Here is a 7677-nt window from a genome sequence, read left to right on the forward strand (position 1 = left end):
TAGGTTCAAGCAACTATCCAAGCGGAAGCTCAAGTCAACAAGATTCTACGATCAAACAACAACCAAGCTACTTGGAATAGATGATGACGTTTGCTACCTAGCCAAGAACCTCGGTCTCTTAGAGTTCTTGGATTTGAGCGCCCCTACCTATTCTAGGGTGACGTATGAGTTTCTATCATCCCTTGAAGTGGTCCGAGAGTCAAGTGGTGACTTTTCGAGAACTTTGACCATTCAACTTTTCAATAATGATCATCCATTGTCGGAGTAACGACTTTATTCCTTTCGATTTCCTTGGGCCGTTGATAAAGACCATCTTGTCTATCCGGCCAATGGAAAAATGACTAGCGACCATGAATATGATGAACTCAGGTGGTGGCGGCGTATCTCTGATGAGCGGAAATATGAGCCTCAAACTTCTAAATCCGCATCGATCGTTCATCCGGCTATGAGATACTTTAATCGTATTCTCACTTATGCCCTATGCTCTAAGGACTCTTTGGGAGCTATCTCCCGCGAGGAGCTTTATTGGCTATGGATTGCCGACCAAGAGTTGCATGAGATCGAGCTTGTTGATTTCACTCAACATTTAATCAACCGATTTTTGGATATCCGAGATGGTGTTTCACTTTCGGGGAGCATCCAAATTGGAGGAATGATCTCTATCCTCGCTCTTTGCCTAAATGATTCATATAAAGATTTCCTCAATGTCTATGCCCTTGTAAACCAAAAGTTCCTTGATCGTATCAAGAGGCATAATGTTTTCATATGGAAGGTGTCCCGAGTGAAGGATTGGTTCTTGATTCCAAGTAAGGAGGCTACAAACCGTAAGTCAAAGACGAATTCTTTGACTTGGAGACCTCCAAGATGCAACATGGACCCCTCTCTTCGGAAGAAGTCAAATCATACAAGAACTGCCTCCAATGATGCTCTCTCGACGGATTTCCAAGCTTTACCCCCGGTTGAACGGGGAGGTACTCCTATCCCTCCTTCTACTTCTTATTTTACATTTGATTTATCTACTATTCATGCCAAGTTAGATTCCATCACTAATGTCTTGTTTTCCATGCCTTTAGGGTGTGATTCTTCTCTTGGCTATGATTTTCATGCTAATCAATTGTATGACTACCATGTGAGGAGGGGGGAGTTTGAACCTTACTTGAACTACCCATACCTCCCGGTTCAACAAGGACCTATCCCTCAATGGGAACCCTTTGACCCTATCGTGGGTCCTAGACCTTGTTACCCCTATTGGGAGGGTCCTCATATCCCTCCTAGTGCTATCATGGGCACCACCCGGCCACTTACGACTACAAGCGGCCCGGTGGATGCGATTATACATATGATCCCGTGAATCCTATGCCTTTCCCGAACCTTGAGACTTTTGGTAGGTGGGGATTATCGGGAGAGCCGATTTTGGATGATTGGTCTCATTTCTTTGAGATAGACCTTGCTAGGCGAGAGGGGAGGTTAAAGGGGAAATCTCCTATTGAGGTGAGTGAGATGGCTAGCTCGGTTCATGTCTTAGAGACCGGTAAGGGGAGTTCTCATTCTACCCCTACCATAGTGCGGAGTGAGTCTATTGTGGCTACCCCCCTTTCTTATGTGCTTTATATGATGGTCTCTTTTGCCTATGTGTTATTAGGTTTGGAGTTTGGGGGGTAGTTCATTTTGAGCTTGGGGGTGATTTATGTTGTTTGTGTGTTTCACTGTTTCCCTCCTCGCTATTGTAGTTCACTCCTGGTCTCTTTTGCTTCTGGTATTGATCTCTGTGTATCTCTTGCTTCTCTGGTGATGCTGCTGATTTCTCTGTCCAGTTCTTGGTATTGTTGTTTGTTCTGCTGATCGCTGTCTGCTGTGTATCTCTGCTTCTTTGTGATTATGATTCCTGATGATGATTGTTCGATATCTTGTTTCCTGACTCTGTTTCTGTCGGATGATTCTGCTTCCTAATTTCATTGCTGACCCTATTCCTGATGCTATCATATATTACTTTTTCTTTATTTACATACATTTTATCTTTTATATTCTTCTTTTCTTTTGTATTGAAGTTACTAACAATTTTCTTTGTATATAGTCTATATTCTTTCTCACCTTACTTCGTCTCTTGTGCTTTGGACATTGATGCTTCATAAAGGTGCTCTTTCACTTTGTTTAACGTAGCATAGGTTCGATTCCTAGTGAGATCCTTCTGATATTCTTTTTATTCTCTTCTCTTGGTTACTTAGTTTAGGTTTAGATTAGGAGAAGTTGAACGGTTCGAGAATGTTTGCTTTCTAACACCTTAGAGTATTTGGGAACATTGGCGTTGTAGCCGAATGTTCACTTGTTTGTTGATTGGGATTTATGTGTGTTAGCATGACTTCCTTGTTGCATTTCTACTTCTCTTTTTCTTTTCTATTTCTTAGTTTATTTCTTTTTCCTCCTTTTCTATTTTCTTATATTTTTCTTTTTCTTTTTGTTTCCCTTTTCCATTTTCTTCTACTTTCCTTTTTACACTTTGCTTTCTTACATTTTGATTTTATACTTTCCTTTGCAAAAAAAAAAAAAAAAAAGAAAAAAAAAGAAAAAAAAAAGAAAAAGAAAAAAAGAAAAAAATAAAAAATAAAAAATAAAAAAAAAACAAGAAAAAGAAAAAAAAGAGATAAAAGTAGATAAAAAATTAAAAAAAAAATTAAAACCAAAAAGGATTTTGTAAATATGAATAAAATGTTTTTGAGGCAATGCTTTTCTTTCTTAAAATTTTGCTTTTGCTTTGGACTTAGTACCACTTGAGCTTGCACATTGGCTATTATTCTTACTAAAAACAATGGTTTGCACGGTTTGAGAGTATCTTTGGTTGATTCTAGGATAGAGTATGCTAAGGTAGTCCTTTCAGAACTATTGGGACCTTGACGCCGGATTCTTTTGTTTATGAAAACTCGTAATCGTTCCCCTTTGGTGAATTTGAAGCTTTTAGTGAGTTTTTGCCACATCCTTGTGAGGTTTCATTGTTTTTTGCGCCTTCTACAATTACTTGCATGAGCGGCATGGATCCTTGACTATTGCGGACCTAATATTGAATCTTGACTCATAATTCTCAAACACGAGACCGAACCATCTAGGGAGGACAAAGGCATCTTTTCGAGGTGGTAATTTTTCTTTTCTAGGTTAATTTTCTTTATTTTTAGTTCTTGGGTCCACATTTTCCTACTTGCTAACCATTTGATCTTTTTTCCCTTCTTTTCAAGCCACATCTTTAGAACTTTGGGCCTTTTGTTTCTTTTCGTTCCATTTTTGGTTTTTGTGAAGCAAATGATCATGTTCTTGGAGATTGTGGTATATGAGTTTGGATATTGTTCTTATTTGTAAGCAAGCTTGTGTTTTGTATATCTTGTGAATAATGGCAAGTGAATAAATGAAAAAAAGCTGTCCATAGTTACAAGAGGCAAGGACAATGAAAAATTGAAAAAATGAGAAAAAGCAATGCAAATTCAAAAAGCTTTGGCAAAAATTGAAAAAAAAGTAAAAAGTAAAACATGAAAAAGTTCAAAAACATTTTGATGTAAATGTTTCTCCCTATTTTAAGCATTGAGGACAATGCTTTGTTCAAGCTTGGGGGGAAGCGTCTTACGCTTTTTGTATATATGATTGTGGTTATAGCTTTGAATAAGCTTGGGGGTGTTAGTTTATTTTTGTTTGGTGATCTCTTTGTTTTGGTGTTGAGATTTGGCCAATCTTTGCTTCACAACTTAGGTGTACCACCAAATTCCAAATTTTAAGCCTACCCTCAACCTTTTGCCTTTACGTTACAACCTTTGGGAAAGCCCTTTTGATCTAGTGGTTGAGTCATATACCGAGGGAGGGCATTATGAGTTAAAGCCTAAGGAGAGGGGATGCAAAGTCAAGATGTCGAGTAAACCTCAAATCTATTGTTTTTCCGGTTCCTTCGAGGAACTATTGAGATGCTTGCTAAAAGAAGATTTGAAGCCGATTGGGAAAATGTGCTAAAATTGTTTTTAGATGAAGGTAAATTGCGTTTTGGTAGTTCTCTATACTTTGCATGTCCTATGTTTCAATCAACCCTCGATATCTTAGAACGTGCTTACCATTGTTGTTTTAGAAAGTTTGATATCCTCTCGTGTTTTGATCATGTGCAAAAGTTCATTGTATAAGCTCTCCTTTTCTTTTCAAGGTTTTAATTCTCTCTTTTCTCCTTTTATGTTTTGCCTCCTTTTAAGAAAGAGTTATGGGTTAACCTCTTAGGAAACCCTTACGAGAGCATTACTCGTCCTCTAGGGCGATCTAGAGGTTTAAATGGCTTGTCAATTGTTTCTAAAATTGACCGTGATTCCTACAAAAGAGAGTTAGTGTATATTCTCTTATTCTCTAGTTTTTCTCGTTTCTTGCTTGCCTAATTAATGTCATCATTTTCCTTTAAGCTTAATTTTTTTTTGCTCGAGGACGAGCAAAGGTTTAACTTGGGGGATATTGATGAGTGTCATTTATGGCACTCTTAGGCTAGGTTTTCTTTATAGTTTTATTCTCATTTTTAGTCCTTTTTGCCGTGTTTTTACGTAATAATGCCTTTTTTGCGTGTTTGTGTGTAAATTTAGAGAAATGCATGCTTTTAATGGTTTTCTTGTCATTTTGTTCATTTCTCGACTATTCCTCTCGATTCTTTGTTCCCTTGATTTGTTTCATAGGTGTGTTGAGTTTCCCAAGGTATGATCACCAAGGAGAAAGCTCGAGCGCATTCAAGAAAGTTGATTGAGAAAAGTTCGGGATTTCGGAAGCGCAATTCAAGCTAGCTCGGCGAGCTCAAGGGCCTTGGAAGTTATGCTTTGGCTTGAGGCATTCAAATGCTTGGAAGATAAAGGAGCTTCCCTTCTCACGAGCATGGCCTCGAGTGCACTAATGATAGGGATGCTCGGGAGCGCGGAGATTGATCGAGCAAGCGAAGGAGGCAAGGCCACGAGCACCGAGCAGGGAAGCGCGCGCGACATGGGGGGTGCGTGCACGCAGACCCACCTGTGCGCGCGCGTGGCTTGGTGGTGTGCGCGCACTAGGCGCCCCGCCCCCTTCGCTTGTTTCTTCTATTTATACCCTTAAACTTTTCCTTTTTAGGGGGACGACTTAATTTGTACTTGACATATATTTTTCCAGAATTAGTAGAGAGAGAAAGTAGAGAGAGAAGCTTAAGATACTTGATTGTACTTGAATTTGATCTTTGATTTCAACTTGATCTTGGATTTCTTCTTCTCATCAATGAAAGATTGTGAGATTTCTTTCCTTTGAATTTACTTCTATTGCAATTTCCTTTAATTTTTGAATGTTTGATTTGAATTTCATTCTTTGCTTTAGAATTTGTTGAGAGATTGAATTCCTTCTTGATTAAACTTGAAATGAATATGATTTTGATTGAATTTGTTTTGTTTTTCAATTTCACCATGATTAGTGAGTAGATTAGTTGCTAGGGAGAAAGGGAAGGATGCTAGATTGATGATTTTTGCTAGTTGATGATCCTTGATTGATTGAATTGTTGCAATTAAATTGGTTGACATGATTGTGTATGTGATTAATTAGACTAGGAGTGATCAACCTATAAGATTAATCTAGATTGCATTGCAAATTTTAATGACATGAACCCTTGATTTGAGAATTATTTTAATTGATTGATTTTGATTGTGATTTTCCTAGTTAGCCATTCATAGTGAACCCTAGCTTGGCTTATAGGAGATAGCTCTAGAATTCCTTTGATTGCAACTATTGTTTGTCCTTTGCAACGTTTGAATTGATTGAGTGATCCTTCAATTAGCATAATCATTGAGCTTGCATGTGGAACCAATATCCCTAGTGTTTAGTACATTGAATTTCTCGATTTATCTAGTTTTCTCGATACCTTAGTTACCAACCACATCTTCTCACAATCTTCGAAGTAGCTTGACCTAGGCTATAGCTTGCACCTACTCATTCCCTTGGGTTCGACCCTTGACTTACCATATACTCGTATTAGGTTAGTCGAGTGTTTATAAATTTTCTTTGGCTCTAGGAAAGGATAGAACATGACCTACTTTTCCCTACGTCATATATTATAACCTAGAAAACAAAATTATCGATAATTGAACAATAATGTATGCATGTCTGGAAAACCACCCCAATCAACATCAATATAGGTGATTAATTATATAGAAATAGGGCATGTTTTGTTGTGTTTAATTTCAGTTCAGTTTCTAATTTCCTTCTCTCATAAACAATTCATTTCAGCTCTATTCAGCTCAGTTTAGTTCAGTTCATATCCAATGTTCAATTCAGTTCAATTTAACCCTAATCAGTACAGTTCAGTTCAACCCTTATAAGTTCAATTCAGTTATTTTTAGTAAATCGGAACAGGGCCATAGTATGTTATTAATATAATGCATGATCATACTAAATGAATTGCAGATTACGTTGTAATGCATGATAATGTGACTCCTTAGGATCATGCATAAATAGACATACATATATGTTGTGTCGCGTGTTCAATATCAAATGATCAAGACAAGTAAAAGTGAGGTAGTATACAGATAAGCACCCTTTAAGTAGGAGGACCCAAAGATTCACAAAATTTTAACTGAGTGTCCAAAGGAGTAGCGGCAAGTTTAAAAGAGCTCAAAGCCTCAAACCTACACGTTCTAAAATTTTTTATGCATATTTATGCTGAGATAAAGGAAATATGAATATGACTCAAAACTCCATAAGCTGACATAGTATAGGGAACTCAACTTTGAGTCGAGTGCTCATCCTCTCACAATCTCACCAAACTTATTAACGGAAGTGGGAGCAAGTACATCATATCATTACCTTGAAACCGAGAGGTTGATAGATGTAAATTGTCTCCTTTAGTACACCATGAGAGAAGACACTTTTAACATCTAGACATCTAGTTGATGCTTTTGAGCCATACCATAGTCAAAACAAGAGTAAAGCATAAATATAGTCCCTCAACTTTCGTATTTGTGCACTTTTAGTCTTTCAACTCTTGTATGTGCACTTTTGGTCCCTCAACCACCTTGGTTAATAGATCAGATAGTTTAGGGATTTAGCCTAATCAGCATTAGTTTAGGGAACATGACTCATCTTTTTTTTTCTTTTTTTTTTGGTTAAATTTTTTTTAAAAAAGAATCTTTTTATTAATTGTCATTTTTCTTCATTTTTTTGCAGCATTGTTTTTATCAACAACATTAACTAAAAATCTAAAGTAATTAAAAACAATACTTTTCTTAAAACAAAAAAAACCAAAAAAAAAAAAAAAAATCACATGTTCTTTTGACAGAAAAAAAAATAAGCTTTATCTTTTCATGGCTTTCACTCTCTCTCCCTACGAGCGACTCTCATCCCAGCATGGTGTTGTGCCCTCCACAGGGGCAAATTTGGTATTTCGTATTTAAGTAAGTGTATGTGAATACAACATATGTATCTTTATACACATACAAAAGGCAAAGCTACCCATTTGAATTGGAGTTCCCCGTTTCACCTTCATCCATCTTCTTGTTTTCCTGCTTCGTGTGGAGCAAGAGCAAGAGCAAATTGTTCTTCCATTGAACTGTCTTCTACTTAATTGACTTACTCGCGAAGTACCTGAGACTCGAAAGCCTAGTCATTTACAATGAAGGGCAGAGGTAAGTGCAAAATTTATAATCCGGTAATTAGGGTGTTTCA

This window comes from Chenopodium album, chromosome 12, assembly GCF_948465745.1.
Source record: "Chenopodium album chromosome 12, dcCheAlbu1.1, whole genome shotgun sequence".
Taxonomy (NCBI): Eukaryota; Viridiplantae; Streptophyta; class Magnoliopsida; order Caryophyllales; family Amaranthaceae; genus Chenopodium; species Chenopodium album.